This window comes from Triticum dicoccoides, chromosome 6B (genome assembly GCF_002162155.2).
Source record: "Triticum dicoccoides isolate Atlit2015 ecotype Zavitan chromosome 6B, WEW_v2.0, whole genome shotgun sequence".
NCBI lineage: Eukaryota > Viridiplantae > Streptophyta > Magnoliopsida > Poales > Poaceae > Triticum > Triticum dicoccoides.
The window spans coordinates 96,573,727-96,592,813 of NC_041391.1; positions in this window are offsets into that span (position 1 = coordinate 96,573,727).

The following is a 19,087-nucleotide window of genomic DNA, read 5'->3' on the forward strand; positions in this document are numbered from 1 at the left end:
AGATGACCCTCGGGCTCCGGAAACACAAGGGAAAAAGGGCTAGGTGAGGCAAATGGTAAAACCAAGGTTGGGCCTTGCTGGAGGAGTTTTATTCAAAGCGAACTGTCAAGGGGGTCCCATAAATCACCCAACCGCGTAAGGAACGCAAAATCCGGGAAAATAACACCGGTATGACGGAAACTAGGGCGGCAAGAGTGGAACAAAACACCAGGCATAAGGCCGAGTCTTCCACCCTTTACCAAGTATATAGATGCATTAATTAAATAAGAGATATTGTGATATCCCAACATAATCCTGTCCACCATGGAGCAATCATCAACTTCACCTGCAACTAACAACGCTATAAGAGGGCTGAGCAAAGTGGTAACATAGTCAAACAACGGTTTGCTAGGAAGGGTGAAACGGTTAGAGGCTGACATGGCAATTTGGGGAAGCTTGAAGAACAAGTGAATAGGAAGCGCAGCATAGTGATAGAATGAAGCAACTAGCATAGCAATGATAGTAATGAGATCCAAGGTGACTGTCATCTTGCCTGAGATCCCGCTAGGAAGAAGAACGAGTCCGTGAAGAAGATGAACGGGAGTAGTCGAACGGATCCTCACAATCGCAACATTACCGGAACTAAGAAGCAACACCGAAAAGAAACAAACAACATGGTAAACACACAAGCATAAACATGGCATGATGCACAACCAAGTATGATGCATGTCCGGTTTAATGAGGCATGGCATGGCAAAGTGGAGCAAACAATACTACAAGTTAAGTGGAGCTCAATATGCAACGAGTTGCATATTGACAAAACACCACATTGACATATTTAGTTTGATCTCGTTTAAGCTACCAAACAATATTAAATGTTGTTAAACATGGCAAGAGGTGAAGCAAAAGTAAACTAATTATTTAGGCAAGTTTAAATGAGGCCGGAAACAACAACCAACAATTCCGGAAAATCCCCATGTCCACATTTCGAATTTGGTACTGCTCTGCCTATTACATAATTTTAGAGTTGTTAAATATGCAAAGTAAGTGAACCAAGTTAATCTATGCATTTTTCCACCCCATTTACATATAAATTTTATTAAATTTGGAGCTACGGTTAAATAGTTATGAAATAAATCATTTAACATGGCATTTGAGCAAATTTAAACAAAAAACATTTTAAACATTTTAAACATGGATGAAAGTGGCATATTATGAAACTAGATAGAAATCTAAGCATTTTTTATATATAAATTATTTTAATCCGATGTACGGTTGTGGAGTTATTAAATGCATGAACATGAGGGTGCAATCTGTAAATATGCAGTTGCACTGGTTAAATAGAAAAACATTCCAAGAAAAAAACGTGACTCGGGTCGAAACTGCAGGCTGCTGGGGCGCTCACCATGGGCCGAGGCCCGACTGGAAGCAGAAGAGGCCGGCTGGGCTTGGTGGAGAGGGAGGCCTGCAGGGGGCACGCTGGGCCTGGGGAAGAGGTGGCTTGACAGGCCCGCACGAGCACTCGAGCGGGGAGCGGTCAACGCAGGAGGGCGGCTTCATCGTCGTCTTGTTCGTTCGACAGGGAAAACAGCGGCAGCAGGTAAAGCAGGGGAGCAGCGGCGGCGCGCGAGCCGGCAAGGAACTCCGGCGACGGGTGACTGACGGCGACGCGAGCGTCGGGAACGGGCAGATCCGGGTGAGGGGGTCTCGGATCTGACGGCGCAAGGGAGCTCGGTGGCGTTGAGGAACTGCAGGACCATGGCAGGGGAAAAGTCAGAGAAGATACAGACAGGGAGGAAAAGAGATAGAAGGAGAGGAGAAGGCGCGAGGCACATGCCTGCTGGTCCGGCGGCTCTGCTCATAGAGGTGGCCGATGGAGGAGCTTGGAGACAGCGTCTAGGCGGTTCCCGATGGTTCGGTCGGCCTGAGGCGGGGTGGACGAGGCGCACGGGAGGAGGAGCAGGTGCTGGTCGTCGTTGTAGAGGAAGCAGAGGCCGCGGCAGGGGATGGCGAGGCAGGGGACAATGGTGCTGGGGCTTGGAACGCGAGGAGGAACCGGGCGGCGGTGGCTTGCAGCCAGGGCGGGAGGTGAGGCGGAAGAGCACTCTGGGACGGCTCCAGTCCATGGCGGCAGCGCAGGCGAAGCTCCTGGAGAGAAAGGGAGGCAGAGATGTTGAGAGGAGAAGGAAGGAACCAGAGGAAGGAAGGGACGGCGTTGTGCTCATCTGTGGCGGCGACGGCGAGGTTGTTGTTGCTGCTGCTACGATGACAGGGGCACAAGGCCATGGGCGCTCGTGGGGAGCTCATCTCCCTGGTCGACGAGGAGAGCGAGGAGGGTTGGATCGAGGGGAGGAGGTGGTTGGCCCGATCGGGAAATCGAGGGAGAGAGGGTGGATCTGGAGGGATCCCGATGAAGATGCTGAGTGGGTGGCGGCGCGGCTAGGGACAAGGTGAGGATTTTTAGGGTTGTCCAAAATAGACTAGGGGCGGACTATATATATGAAAAAGGAGGGGAGTTTGGATCATCCGATTAAAATCGGACGGTCAAGAATAAAATGCTTTGGGAGTCCAAACAAATGAACGAAGATATTTTAGGGATGTTTGGGGTTGATCCGGACCCATCGGTCGTGACCGTGCGGTTCGGGTTAGGGGAAGTTTCGGGCGAGCAAGCGAGGGGTTCGAGCATTGAGCAAAGAGATTAAGCGGCCAGACAAGAGGGACTCGAAAAACCCGATTGGTCTCGGAACGGACAACGGAGACAAAGGGGGGGGGGGGACGCGACAACTATGAACGGATGAAAGCTTTAAGAAAACATGTGGATGCAATGCACATGATGCCTTGAGATGAAAAGCATGACATGAACAAAAAGCAAAATGAAAAAAAACAAAAACCCGACCACGAAGGAATTATCATATCGCATCTCCGGAAAAGGCAAGAGTTGGAGTTAACGAATATGGAAAGTTGTATCCGGGGCGTTACATCTTGTCATCGCACACACGCACAATAAAAACATGTTCGTGAATTAAAAAAAATCACACTTTTATCAAAAGTTTGTGACTTAAAAAACGTTCAGGCCTTTGAAAAAAGTTATTTTTTTAAAGAAATAAGAATAAAACGAATAAAACTAAAAATAAAAAACTAAAAGGCCAAAAAAAAAACTAGATAAAAAAAAAACAGAAAAATCTGAGGGCGGAAGCTTCTCCCAAAACCAGGTTGGGAACGATATGCTATATGGGCCGGTCTGTTGAGGAATCAATTAAGGGAAGTGTGCACCATATGTGAATTAAAGTGTATTTGACACTATAAGCGCCAAATAGGATTCACCTACTCACACCCCGGCACTATGCCGTTTGTATCTGGCCAATTGTGAGACACACTAGTCGCCTCAACAAGAGCATGTAGTAAGCAGTGCCGTTTGTATTACGTACGTTACTTGCATTCAATATTTTTCTTTCATATTATATATAAGATAAGATACTTAAATATTTTGTGGCATTAGGTCAATTTCAGGAAATGTGAAAAATTATTTGTGCAATTCTAAAAATTGTTCAAACGATTAATTTTTTTGTGGCATTTAAAAAAATGTACACACGCTTAATATTTTGTGAATGAAATATTTTCAAAAGTTTAATGAAAATACAAAAAATATGTTCATGTAATTTGTAAAAATAATGTTTATACCATTAAAAAAATCATGACATTTTAAAAAATTCTCATGGTAAAAATATATTCCAATAAATTTCAGAAACAAATTCATGAAATGTAAAAGTTTGTTCTCACAATTTTAGAAACATGTTCATAACATATAAACAGATGTTCGTGTAATTTAGAACAATATCTAACACTTTGCAAACCTTTTCATGTCGTAAGAAATTGTTAATGAAATTTTTGAAAAATATTCAAACATGTGTTTAAAAATGTTCCCTATGTATCGAAAAAATGGTCAATGTGCATTTTACGAATGATCATGTATTCAAATAAATTTCAACATGTATTTAAAAAATGTTTAATGTGTATCTGGATCAACCTACATGCATAAAATTGAACATGTACTCAAAAAAGGCAACATGGATTTGAAAAATCAAGAAAACAAACCAGAAGGAAAAATGATAGAGAAAACATGCAGAAAAACAAGCAAAAGTGCGGGAAGCTTCTAAAATCAGTCTTTATTTGCCCATAAACGGTTCCGAGAAGCACTCCCAGCAAGCCTCCAAAACCGCAGGAAGCTTCTAAAATCAGTCGTTTATTGGGTCGGTGATGTAGGGCGGAACCCTAGGTGGTCGCTCTTTCACGTTTGGAGGGGATCCTACCAAGAACACGACGAACACGAAGAGGGAAACTGGGAGAAACACGAGAGAAACACTCAACAAACAAGAATTAAGTCACACATGTGCTAGATCATCGAGGCAAAAGTGATACAAGATCCACGATCAACAAAGGTCGATACAAGTAGCCAGTTCATCTCCATGAGGAGGTCTTGAGGGTTCTTCCCTTGAAGGGGTCTTGAATCTGCTTGGGGGATCTTCTCCGAAGAGGTGGTGAGCTCCAAGGAGAAGTAACCAAGTGGATGAGCAAGGCTCTCACACAAACATGAGCTAAACCTATGCTAACCCTAAAACACACGGGATGAGGGAGTATATATAGTCAAAGGGGCGAAGGGATACATGGGTCACGACCCAAAGGAGCTGCGCCCAGGCAGAGGGCGCCGGATGTCCAGGCGACGGGCCGGATGTTCGGGCGCTCATGAGGTGCCGGATGTCTGGGCTGGATGGCCGGATGTACGGGCCGGTGGAGTTGACTCTGCAGCTCCCTGGATGGACGTGGCCGGAAGTCCGCGCGGAGGGGCCGGATGTCCGGTGCTTCCGGAGGGGCCGGATGTCTGGTGAGGAGGCCGGATGTCCGGGCTGTCAGGACGAGCTTCTGTGCATTCTAGACGCCTTGTTCGGATATCCGGGTTGGAGGCCGGATTTCCGGTGGGGGGGCGGGGGGGCGGATGTCCGGGCTGGACGCCGGATGTCCGGTCCCTGTAGCTTCTTCTGCAGGGTGCTGGCCGTGTAGATCTCCAGGGGCCGGATGTCCGGGGTCCTGGCCGGATGTCCGGTGCCTGGAGGCTGATCTTGCCTTCTTCCGTTGGTTCTCTTCTTCCATGGACTTGGGGTCTTGACCATCTTCACGTGCATCCTCGGGAGGGTCCTCTTGGTACCTAATCATGCACAACATTCCTGATTTAGGCAGTAGCCATGTCTCAAGAGGATCATATGTTATATTACTAAGGAGAGAAGTCACCTCGGTCTCGAGAGCTCTAGCTTGTTCTCTAGTCATGGGTCCTCTTGGTGCTTGGTGAGGCGATGGAAGGTCCATGGGGATGACCGAAGGATGCTCCGCATCATCTCCCCCCCTTGGGAAAGATCCGACCTCAGATCGAAATCCTCATCACCATGGTACGGGGAGAGATCGAAGACGTTGAAGATGTCGCTCACGTTGTACTTGTCACGTGGAAGATCGATCTTGTAAGCGCTGTTGTTGTAGCGTGCTAGCACCTTGAAGGGTCCATCGGCTCGAGGGAGAAGCTTGGACTTGCGTTCGTTGGGGAAGCGGTCCTTACGAAGTTGTAGCCACACGAGGTCTCCAATGTTGAATATCATGGGATGCTTGTTGACGTTGAGCTTGGTCGCGAGTCGTTGTACTTGGCGCTCGATGGTGTGCCTTGTATCCTCATGCATCTTCTTGATGTAGCTTGCACGTGCACTTGCGTCGAGGTTGGTGCATTTTTGTAGAGGAAGAGGTAGAATGTCCAATGGGGACAATGGGTTGAAGCCGTAGACGATCTCGAAAGGGGACTTGCCGGTCGTCCAATGTCTTGCACGGTTGTAGGCGTACTCGACGATGGGTAGACACTCCTCCCACTCCTTGATGTTCTTCTTGATCAACACGCGAAGTAGAGTGGAGAGTGTATGGTTCGTCACCTCCGTTTGGCCGTCGGTTTGAGGATGGTATGCGGATGAGAACAAGAGCTTGATTCCGAGCTTGGCGCATAGCGTCTTCAAAAAGTAGCTCAAGAACTTGACGTCGCGGTCGAAGACGATCGTTTTGGGTACTCCATGTAGACGCAAGATTTCCCTGCAAAAGATATTCGCAATATGTGAAGCATCATCTATCTTGTTGCATGGAATAAAATGAGCCATTTTAGAGAAACCGTCCACAACAACAAACACGGAATCCTTTCCATTTTGAGTTCTAGGCAAACCAAGTACAAAATACATGCTAATGTCTTCCCAAGGTTAATAAGGAATAGGAAGAGGCATGTAAAGACCATGGGATTGAGATATAGACTTAGCTTTGCGACATGTAGAGCAACGGTTGGTGAAGCGTGAGACGTCGCGGAACATCTTGGGCCAAAAGTAGTTCTTGGAGAGCGTGGCGGATGTCTTGTCGCGTCCAAAGTGTCCCAGGAGTCCACCTCCATGAGCCTCTTGCAAAAGGAGCAAACTAAGAGAAGACTCGGGAATACAAAGTTTGTTAGCTCTCATAAGATAATAATCTTTGAGGTAATATTGTTCCCAAGATGTATGAATCAAACACTTTGCATAGGGAGTAGCAAAAGATGGATCATTAGCATACAAGTCTTTGATGTGCTCAAAACCAATAACATTCAACTCAAGTGTAGTGACAAGTGTGCATATGCGTGAAAGTGCATCCGCAACTACATTTTCCTTGCCCTTAATGTACTTGATCACATATGGTAAAGATTCAATAAACTCACTCAATTTGGCATGACGCTTGTTCAACTTAGTTTGACCTTTTAAGTACTTAAGCATTTCATGATCGGTATGGATGACAAATTCATGAGTTCGAAGGTAATGCTCCCAAACATGTAGCACACACACTAAAGCATACAATTCTTTGTCATAGATGGGATAGTTAAGTTGAGCACCGGAGAGTTTTTCACTAAAATAAGCAATGGCTCGTTTTTCTTGCATCAAAACTACGCCAATTCCAGTACCACTAGCATCACAATGAACCTCAAAAGTTTTGTGAAAGTTGGGCAAAGCAAGAATCGGAGCATGAATAAGAAAAGACTTGAGATCATCAAAAGCGGTGGGCTGCAAAGATCCCCAAACAAAAGGAGCATTCTTCTTACTCAAGGCATGCAAAGGAGCGGCAATAGGGCTAAAGTCTTTCACAAAGCGACGATAAAAACCTGCAAGACCAAGAAAGCGACACACTTGTTGCAAATTGGTGGGTTGGGGCCAAGTTTTAATAGCTTCAATCTTAGATTCATCAACATAGACACCCTCGGAAGAGACAACAAAACCCAAGAAAACAAGTTTGTCAACACCAAATGTGCACCTTTTCATGTTTGCATAAAGACGTTCCTTGCGAAGGGTTTGCAAAACAGCCCTAACATATGCGTGAAAACAGCCCTAACATTATAAGATTGGGGCTTGAGTTCAAGAAAAGTCCGAATTACTATGTCTACGAGCGTCGGCCGCATCTCTCTACGATCCGCCGAGGCTGATGGCGATCTAGCAAGATGTCAAATCCGTTCTGGTCTCAATATAATCCGTCTACACGTAATCAAAGTGCCGTGGTGGATTAGTATGCATTAGTTGCAGCCCGTCATTCGAGATCTAATTAATTATTGGAGCTGTTTATTCACGGGATAAAGCCAATACCATCATCTGGGTTTTTTCCTATACTATTAGCAGTTGAAGGAGGAGAAGATTACGACCCGGATTCCCCGCTTCGAGCCGGCCACGATATCCCCTCACCTCGTTAACCCGCCTGTTTCTCTCTCTGTCGTGGGTCAGCCCGGCCGTAAGTCGCCCGACCAGCTTGCCGCCGTGCAAAATTGCCCCGGATCGATCTGCACACCGCAAGTTGTAATTCCTGTGTCCATGGTCGTTGCTACTTTCGAGAAGAAAAATTGCAGCAGTGCACGCCTGACTATTACTGGTGTGTTTTCCGTGTCATCACATAAAGGCATCAACCAAAGCCAAACAACCGAAGCAAGCTACACCGAGGCCACCACCGCCGATGGCCGCAACACTGCTGTCGTCCGCTAATGATGCTGCCCTCCTTGAGTCATCGCCACTCCTGCTGTTGCGGCCGCGACGCCCGGCCGCCTCCGTGTATGATGGTCTCGGTCAGGGGGAGCGCCGAATTGAGTCCACTGCCACGGTCAACGGAGGGCACCTCGAACTGGCCCTTCCCTCGCCCGTGTCGCCTCTGAGATGCTTCAATCCGCTTCAAGACACTGATGTTGGGCCGGGTCTGACCCGCAGTGGCCTCGCCTCCGCGATCTCAAGCTCACTGCCACTCTACACCACTACCGAAGACGCCGTTGAGCGGCCTCATCGAGCCGCCCCTGTTGAGCTGCTATCCTTGAGATGCCACTCACACAACCACCGCAAGACGACCTTGTCCCGCCGGATCACCTCTGCCTCCTCATCCATGTTAGACTTAGAGATATTTAAGTCATGTAATCTTAACTACCCTATTCTATCTCTTCTTCTCCTCCCGTGTAAACCTCTGTCTTCTCTCGCTGCAATCCTAGAAATCGGCGTGTTCTTGTACTCCAAGGCAAGTTTCTGCCCCAATCAATAAATACCCACGCGGCTCCTCTACGGAGGAGTAGGAACGCTTCCATCGATCCAATCTAACATGGTATACAGAGCCAAGTCTCTTCCTATCGTCTAGCAAAACCAGAACCCTAAACACCCTTCCATAGCCATGGCCACGAGCTCAAGCGCCGTCAGCCTCAACCTAGGAGCTCCACCAACAGAGAAGCTCGCAAGGGGGAACTACCTCCTGTGGAAGGCGCAGGTCATGCCGGCACTGCGAGGAGCGCAAGTGACCGGCCTCCTCGACGGCAGCGACGCCGCACCGCCGAAGACAATTGAAGTCACCAAGGCGGATAAAACCACGGCCATTGAACTCAATCCTCTGTATGGCCCGTGGTTGTCGAAGGATCAGCAGGTTCTGAGCTACCTGCTGAACTCTCTCACCCAAGAGATCCTTGCGCAAGTAATCGGTAAGGATAGCACCTTCAATTTGTGGACTGCTCTCACCACAATATTCACCGCGTAGTCGCAATCTCGCATAACCAATCTACGGATGGCCATCTCCAACACCAAGAAGGGCAGCATGTCGAGCAATGCCTTCATCGCCAAGATGAAGAACCTCGGTGACGAACTAGCTGCAGCTGGGCGCCCGGTCACCGATCCGGAGATGGTGGACTACATATTGGCTGGCCTCGATCGGGACTACGATCCTGTTGTGGCAGCAATCGGCGCAATCAAGAACTCCATCAGCATCGACAATCTGTTCGCGCAAATCTCTGCGTTTGACCAGCGCATGGAGATGCTCGGGGACGGGCCATCAGGTTTTCACTCCTCTGCCAACTCCGTCTACAGGGGGCGCGGACAGTCCCGTGGCAGGGGAGGACGCAGCCGAAGCACCAGAGGAGGGCGCGGTCGAGGGAACCGCTCTGCTTCGTCTCCTGGTCGCGGCGGCTACCAGCAGCAACGGCCTCGTCCCCAACCACAACAACAGCAGCAGCAGGAAGGTCATCGTTTTGCTCTTGACAACAATGTTCTTATAATCTCGTTTCAGTTCATCGCTTTGCTCTTGACAACAACATTCTTATAATCTTTTATCCCTACTCTTTTGTGATCAAGGACTTGGCAACGAGGAAGGTCATACTTAGAGGAAAGTGTGAGGGAGGCCTATATCCACTCATATCATCTTCATCTTCATCATGGTCGAATAAACAAGCATGGAGTGTCACCAAACCCTCTTCGGCAAAGTGGCATAGTCGTCTTGGTCATCCCTCTTCAGTCATAGTTAAGCATGTCATTAGCAAGAATAATCTTCCTTATGAGTCTAGTGTTGAGTCAATTTGTGATGCTTGTCAGCAAGCTAAGAGCCATCAGCTACCTTATCCCATATCTACAAGTGTGTCCACTGCTCCATTGCAGTTAGTTTTTTCAGATGTATGGGGACCAGCTCCCACATCAGTTGGCAGATTTTCTTACTCTGTTAGTTTCATTGATGATTATAGCAAGTTCACTTGGATATATTTGCTAAAGAAACGATCTGATGTTTTCCAAGTGTTTCTCAATTTCCAAAATCTTGTTGAACGCCAACTAGACTCAAAAATTCTTGCCATGCAAACAGACTGGGGTGGTGAGTATGAAAAATTAAACTCCTTCTTTCAAAAGATTGGAATCTCTCACCATGTTTCTTGTCCCCATGCTCATCAATAGAATGGGTCAGCTGAACGGAAACACCGTCATGTTGTTGAGGTAGGACTAGCTCTGCTAGCCAATGCTTCCATGCCACTAAAATTCTGGGATGAAGCCTATCTCACTGCCACATATCTCATAAATATTCGACCAAGCAAAGTCATCAAACTTGAAAGTCCCATCACACGTCTTTTTGGTACTAAACCAGACTTCAAATCTCTTCGAGTATTTGGTTGTGCATGTTGGCCCAACCTAAGACCATACAACACATGCAAACTTGCGTTTCGTTCCAAAAAATGTGTATTTTTGGGGTATAGCCCCATGCACAAAGGAGTAAAATGTCTAGATGTTCCCACAGGTCGAGTTTATATATCTCGTGATGTTGTGTTTGATGAATCAATCTTTCCGTTTGAAACTCTTCATCCTAATGCCGGTGCCCTCCTTCATCAAGAGATCCTACTTCTTCCCTCTACACTTCGAGATTTTGATCACGGGGGAAACAATTGCAATAATCAACATGATGATAGTATTCCTATTGGAACCAGTCCTTGTCTTCCGTGTGTGCAGGTTCCTGAAGAAAATGGCGTTCAAAACGATCAAGATGATCAAAATCCCATTCAAAATGAGGCTGTATTTCATGTGGAGGAAGAGGACGAAGCTGGCGCGGCGAACGAGGAGGATCTGGCGGCGCTTGCAACTCCTCTGTGCCCATCCGCCTCGGATCAGGCGCGGATCTGATTCGCCTCGGATCGGGAGCCGGTCGACCAGGCGCGGGCAGCGCCCGACACGTCCCCACGCGGGGAATCTCCTTCGGCTGGTGTGCGCATGCAACCAATCGCGAGACCCGACTCGCGCGCGCGTCCGTCTGGCCTAGCTGGCGCGGGGTCCTCTGCGGCAATAGGCGGTGAGGCGCAAAGTGAAGAAGCCACATCCGTGGCTACTGGATCCGGTGCGGCATCTTCTGATTCCTCCCCAGGATCTTCTGCGAACAGCAATGCAGTGCGCCAGCGTGTACAACAGCTTCCACAAACCACTTCAAGAGTTGCAACTCGACTACAAAAAGGTATTAAGAATCCAAAAATCAGAACTGATGGCACTATTCGGTATGGCATGTTGTGTATTTCAGGCGAGCCAACAAAATTGGATGATGCACTTGGGGATAAAAAGTGGAAAAAGGCTATGGATGAGGAATACACAGCTTTGATGAGAAACAAGACATGGCATCTGGTGCCAAACAAGAAAGGTAAAAATATTATTGATTGCAAATGGGTGTATAGGATCAAGAAAAAGGCAGATGACTCCATTGACAGGTATAAAGCACGTCTTGTGGCTACAGGTTTTAAGAAACGCTACGGTATTGATTATGAGGATACATTTAGTCCTGTGGTTAAAGCTGCAACAATCAGACTTGTACTTGCTATTGCCGTGTCTAGGGGATGGAGCCTAAGGCAGCTAGACGTACATAATGCGTTTTTGCATGGTGTTCTGGAAGAGGAGGTCTATATGAGGCAACCACCAGGTTATGAAAACAAACAAAAACCTCATTATATATGCAAGCTTGATAAAGCTCTTTATGGTTTGAAACAAGCACCTAGAGCATGGTACTCTAGGTTAAGTATGCAGTTAAAACGTCTTGGTTTCATTGCATCAAAGGCTGACACGTCTCTCTTTATATATAACAAGGCAAACACTGTTATATTTTTGCTCATATATGTAGATGACATTATAGTTGCAAGCTCTTCTCAGAGAGCTACTGATGCTCTTCTGCATGATTTAAGCTCAGAATTTGCTTTAAAGGATCTTGGTGATCTGAGTTTCTTCTTGGGCATCAAAGTTAAAAAGGTTCAGGATGGTATAGTATTGAAACAAGAAAAATATGCAAATGAACTCTTGGCTCGGATGGGAATGAAGGATTGTAAGGTATCACCTACACCATTATCTTCATCAGAAAAATTGTCAACATATGAAGGGGAGCCACTTAAGGAAGAAGAAAGCACCAAATACAGAAGTGTTGTTGGTGCCTTGCAATACTTAACCTTAACATGGCCAGATATCTCTTTTGCTGTCAACAAAGTATGTCAATACTTACATTCTCCCACTTCTGCTCATTGGACAGCTGTCAAGAGAATTATACGGTATGTAAAGCACACTGTAGGTTTGGGACTTCAGTTCAGAAAGTCCAACTCTACACTTGTTAGTGCTTTCTCTGATGCAGACTGGGCAGGCTGCAGTGATGATAGAAAATCAACATGTGGTTTTGCTGTTTTCTTTGGTTCTAACCTTATTTCATGGAGTGCCAAGAAACAAGCAACAGTGTCAAGATCAAGTACTGAAGCTGAGTATAAATCTTTGGCCAATGCTACTGCTGAAATTATTTGGCTTGAATCTTTGCTTGAAGAATTGGGAGTAAAGCAACATCGTGTTTCATGTTTATGGTGTGATAACTTGGGTGCTACTTATTTAAGTGCCAATCCTGTCTTTCACGCCAGGACCAAGCATATTGAGATAGACTTTCATTTTGTACGTGAAAGGGTTGCAGAAAAAAAGCTGGAGATTCGCTTCATTCCTTCAAGAGATCAAGTGGCTGATGGGTTTACTAAAGCTCTACCATACAAGCCGTTTGAAGATTTCAAGAACAATCTCAATTTAGGTTAAGGTAGTTCCGATTAAGGGAGGGTGTTAGACTTAGAGATATTTAAGTCATGTAATCTTAACTACCCTATTCTATCTCTTCTTCTCCTCCCGTGTAAACCTCTGTCTTCTCTCGCTGCAATCCTAGCGATCGGCGTGTTCTTGTACTCCAAGGCAAGTTTCTGCCCCAATCAATAAATACCCACGCGGCTCCTCTACGGAGGAGTAGGAACGCTTCCATCGATCCAATCTAACAATCCAGACTTGTCGCACACATCCCGTGCTTCCCGAGCTGCCACTCATCACGTTAGTGCGGCCTCGCCGTCGCGAGTGCCCGTGGTTCTGTGTCAAAGTTGCTGTCGCCACCTCTGCTGCATCTCAGGTCACACTGCGGGTCATCCCCGCCAAGTTGCTGAACCGCCGTGGATCCTTGCTGCATTAAACCGGTGCCTCCGAGCTGCTGTCTCCAAGTCGCCATGGCTCGCCCAGCACCGCCTCGAGCCACCATTACTCGGCCTGGTCCTTTACCGCAGCTGGCCTGCGCCATCACCTCCGAGCCATCGTGTTTCGCGCTGTGCTGGGCCGGTCGTGCCCTTGCGCTTGACCCGCCGTGCCGCGCGTAGCCCGCCACGTCAAGGATGTGACGGTCCTGTCCTCGCTTTGACTCGCCGGCGGCTCATCGACCGCCCGCCTTCCGTCGCCGTGGCATAAACCTCGAGCTGCTCCGTGAGTCACTGGCCTCCGTTCCTAAGCCGCTGCAGAGAGCTGCCCGGCGCTGCCGGCCTGCATCCATTGCGCCGCCGCGGCCTCCGTTGTCTGCTTCACTCCACCAGAAACTGTCGCGCGCCGTCGGCCTCTGTCCGAGCCGAACCGCCGCCAAATCAAACCCCTGCTACAAGTCACCTCGTCGGCCTCTGGCTTTGAATCGCCACCGAGTTGCCGCCCCGATGACCCGGCGCCGTCGCCGAGCTACAACAAATTTTTACCCCGAGTCATTGCTATGACCCGCCTTGGAGCTGCTGACCCGTCGGCCATGGCCCGGATTAGCCTTCACCGAGCTGACCCAGATTCGCTTTCGCTGAGTTGCCACCATGATCCGCCCAGCCGCGGGCCTCCTCACCAGCAACTGGGTCCGTCCGGCCACAGACCCGGATTTGCTGAGTCGTTAGTGAACAACCACGGGTTAAACCGCCGCCCTGATAGAGTCACCTCTGGCGCACTAGCTTCAACCCACTTCCTCCTTGAACCGCCGCCGCCCCGCTCTAAACCGCCACCGTGAGCCGCTGTTAGGCCTCGCCTCTGCCGTATGCCGCCGCTCGGGACAGGGCCTACCGCTCTAATGATCCTCCACCTCCGCCAAGGCTCACCGTGACTTGGGTCGTCTCCATCTTCTTCAATCCGCCAGCAAATCATTGTTGCCCGCTAAAGTCGCCCGAGTCCGTCGCCGGGTCAATGGCCGCACATTGAGTCATTGGATCTTCATCGGCTCTACCGTTTTCTCAAAAGTTGTCTCCGGTGCCAGGTTAAGCCAACCCAGTAGCGCCACCGTCAAATCACCTATTCAAATCACCACGGCCTGGCCTTGCGGCCTCAAGACCGTGCATGCCGCCACCACCGAACCGGCCTGCATCGGTCTTGACCCATGCTGCCGAGTTGGTGCTGCTGCCTTGATTCGCCGCCGCTTTGCCAAGGCGCCCCCTGATGGTGTGATTTTGTCTCTGGTACAAAGCAAAAATAAAATAAAATTTGGGGGATAATGGAGCAGTGCATGAATGCATGCTGACTCAAAGACTGATCCACAGTAATGGGGTAAGAGTCCTAGTGGGCAAGGCATTATGCATTACCAGCATCGGTGCTCGTTTGACAAATCCAGGTGCTATCTTCTCTATATATTTTATTAGCGTATATTAAATTGATTGAAAACAATTACTCTGTCTTTCAATATATTTTATGCAGGACAAGGTTCGCTACAAAAGTGGCGTTGTACCGTGGACAGGAGGCTCGCATCGGTTTAAATGACGTGGCCAGCTCTTGCGCCTGCACTGATTACAGCTGCCGCACCCGAGTCGTCAGTCCGCACTGGTTTACAAATGTTGCGGCCGATTCTCCCGTCCGGACCGGCTTACAAATGTCGCGGCCGACTCTCCCGCCCGCGCCGGTTTACAACACCGCGGCCGACTCATCTGTCCGTGCCGCCTATGATGCTGCGATTGTCTTTGCTGTCTGTCTCTCGCGGCCTGGTCTACATCAACACACCGAGCCGCACCTGTCTGCATGAGCTCTTTATTGAGTATGAGCAAGTCACTGCTTGGGTAGCCCCGTTTTTCTTCCTATACCTTGGAGGCAAATTGTCATTAAGCAGCCATCTGCACTGGATGGATCAATGGACATGCGCACAAATCGCTGCCACTACAGTTCGTTTAAACTTCAAACAGTCAGTTGGAAGGAACCATTGGCCGAGTTGCTGACACGGCTCATACGGGATCATTTATAACCCGCTGCAATCACCTCAATCTTATGTGGGTTACATCACGTTATCAAACCAATGATATATACCTTCTGCTATGGTCAAGTACGAAGAATCTCAAGACAACTCCTTGAGTCATCTTAAGACTCGGGGGCTATGATGACATGACTCAGCAAATCTTGCCAGTTTAAGCGAATGGAAGAACGCTAGGATGATGGAGGAAAAGATAACCCGGTCCTGGAGGCTACTGCTATATTGATGAAAATTTAAAAGGCCGTCAGAGAATTTCCGGCTCTCCTTCAGTATATGACAAAATCCTGGCTCAGTGAAGAAGTTCTGGGTCATTAGAAAGGATTCCGGTTCAAAATCCGGTTCAAAGGAAGTCAGTCTCACTGAAGCTCACAAATCCGGTTTAAGAATTTCCGGTTCAAAAAGGAACTAACTTCTCGCAAGTTCGAGTATAAAGGCCATCAGAAAATTTCCGGCTGAAAATGAAGATTCCGGTTTAAAATCTGGTTCAATGGAAAGATGTCTCCTATAAAGCTTTGAAGCTCTCAATATCGGGTTCAAAATCCCGGTTTAAGAAGAATTTATCTCTTGCAAAAAGTTAAAGGTTTCCGAAGAGGACCTATTGCCATGATGCATGGCTCACACATGGGTATTCCGCCTTATTGGCTTATCATATTATTGGTTACATGGGGGCTTCAGCTGACAAAGCGGTGTTCTGTCCATTAATCCAGCTATCACGCCATAACAAAGCTTGGGAGCTTCACACCCAAGGGGCCAAAGAGAGTCTTGTTGCTATGCACAACTCAAACATAGGCACCCATTGAGCACAGCTCACAAAGTTACTTGGGGGCTCTTTGTGCACTGTAACAAAGAGTTTTAAAGGACCCTTGTAATATGCTATCAAGCACGGCTTGGAAGCCTGGTGTATTCACCGAAAACCCCGGGTTAACCTGCCTTCATCAAGTAAGCCACTCCTTTCCAGGTAATCCTGGCATGACCCGCCGAACGTTTGACAAGTCAATCTTATACAAACCCTGAACTTGTCAAAGTTAAAACGACGATTGGTTAGTTGGAGGTCCATCTTAAAAGGCTTTGTCAAATGGTTTAACTCAGCGGCCTGGCAGCCCATGAAAAGCCTCGAATTTGGGCCTGGCAGCCCTTGAAAAGCCTCGACTACACGATTTTATTTGCCTTTGTCAAGATTTTTCTCTTTTGATAAATTTTATGTTGAACCGGCGTCTATTGACCCGGCATGACTATCATTCATCAAATTAACCCGGTGTTCATTAACCCGGCTCGACTTTCCACTACAAGTTGTCAGTACATAATCACTTATGATCCGGTGTTTATTGACCCGGCCTGGCTTTGGACTATAAGTCGCCAGTATATATTTGGATTGCGCCATTGGAATTATGCGCTTATAAATCATTGGGTATATTATTCAAATAGCCAACATGGCTGGATTTTTATTATGGTTATCTATAACCAGTATTATGATTAAGGTTTTCAAAGTCGCTTTACTGCAATGGCTATCATATTATCAATGGATATGATTTATTCTACAATTGAAGGAATAGTCCCGAGTTGCTGCAGGCTTACAACCCGACACTTGGGGGCTACATTTGTCAAGTTGAGATTACATCAAATACACAAGTCTCGTGTCGCTGCAAGCATGCACCATGACACTTGGGGCTAATGCAAAGTCATTGTTTGCTCACCTTATTGAAAGACCCGACTCATCACATCATAATGAGCCGGCCCTTGGGGGCTACCAATTGCTCTTGTCAACTATTCAAGGTACAAAGCTTTTTATCCATTACATTGAAGGGTCCATTGCTCAGTTGGTAAAGCACAAGGCTCTTAACCTTGGGGACATGAATTCAAGCCCCATGATGGGGGTTACATCATATGATGTTATTTTCATTGAAGTATATATTAAAAGTCCCAGCTCAATATTATCTTACTGAGCCGACCCTTGGGGGATACACGTTGCTGTTCAAAGTTTACAAGATTATATTTACAAAGTACCTGCTCATTAATGCATAATGACCCGACCCTTGGGGGCTACACTGGTTGAAGTTTTTAGGAGCTTCAGGCAATTATAAGTCCCAGGTTGCTGCAAGCATGACAACCCGGCACTTGGGGGCTACATATGTTGAATACTCAATTCTGACTAGTGATTGAGATGAACAACCTGGATTTCTTCAAGATTGTGATATTTATATTGAAGCAAGTCTTAAGCTGTTGCTATGCTACCTTTTTAAGACTTGGGGGCTACAAGTTATAGGCATATAAGAGGTATATTTTCAAGCTGGATGTTAACTACAAGTATGACCCGGTGCTATCAATATTTATAAACCGGTGATCTTGGCAATGATAAACCGGCAAGTTCTATGTCCTTAAACCGGCTGAAGATCAGATGAGTATTTCAAGGACTGATATTGTTTTTAAGCATTGGGAGCTGAATCAAAGGAGTTATTCTTCACAATATATTTTCTATGAGAAACAAATGTCAGCAAGTTGATTATGAAGCTGGCCTATTAAACCGGATTTTCTAGAAGAAGCAAGTGACAAGGACTTAAGGATGATCAGAGTCAATTTAACATGGATAAATCCAAATTAAACTGGGGTCTAATGTCGGGGATATACCCCGTGGTATGACCCGGCCGGAGTCGTAACCCGGTCGGGACTTGGTAAACCGGCGAATGTCAAACCAGCAGACAGTTAAGACAGATGGCTAAGACATACGGTAAACGGACGAGTGTTAAACCGGCAGAGTTAACACAGATGGTAGCACCGGCAGGTGTTAACTCAATCATAACCCGGTAGATAGTGCTAAACCGGCAGATAGTGCTAAACCGGCAAACAATGTTAAACTGGTAGAAAATGTTAAACCGACAGACCATGTTAAACCACCAGACCATGTTAAACCGGTAGACCATGTTAAACCGGCAGACGTTAAGAAGCCCAAGAAGGGAAGTCAAAATAGTTTAAGTCTTAGTCCGAGATGGACTCTACATGTAACCCGCCCCTTTAACTTATATAAGGAGGGGCAGGGCTCCCCAGAGAGGGACATGCAAGAAATAATTAGAGGAGAGCCGGTTTACAGCGACTCCCTCGTGATGATAATGAGATCTAGCCTCAAACAACATGTAGGGTTGTTACCGAATGATGTTTCCCGGGGCCCGAAGCTGTCTAAACCCTTGTCTTGTGTTGCGCTTCTCGATTCCGCTCAACCCCTCTCAAGCTACCACATAGATGCGTTGGCCTCACGACTAAGTCCTCGCACTAAGGACATCTGACGTGTTAATTCCACGACAAAGGTGGTCTTTCATGGATTAGCTAAACACAAGAATGTCATCGAAGTAAACCGCAACAAAGACTCCAATATAAGGTCAAAGCACAAAATGCATAAGACGCATGAAAGTACCGGGAGCTTCCGACAAACCCATAGGCATAACCAACCACTCGTACAAACCAAATTTGGTTTTGAAAGCAGTTTTTCATTCATCACCCTCTTGTATGCGGATTTGATAATAGCCACTTTTAAGGTCAATCTTTGAGAAAAAGGCGGCACCACTAAGTTCATCAAGCATATCATTTAAGCAAGGAATGGGATGCCTATAGCGAACGGTGATAGAATTAATGGGTCTACAATTGGAACACATGTGATAGCTTCCATCTTGCTTAGGAACAAGTATATCCGGAACGGCACAAGGGATTAGACTTTCACGTACATGACCGTTGTCGATTA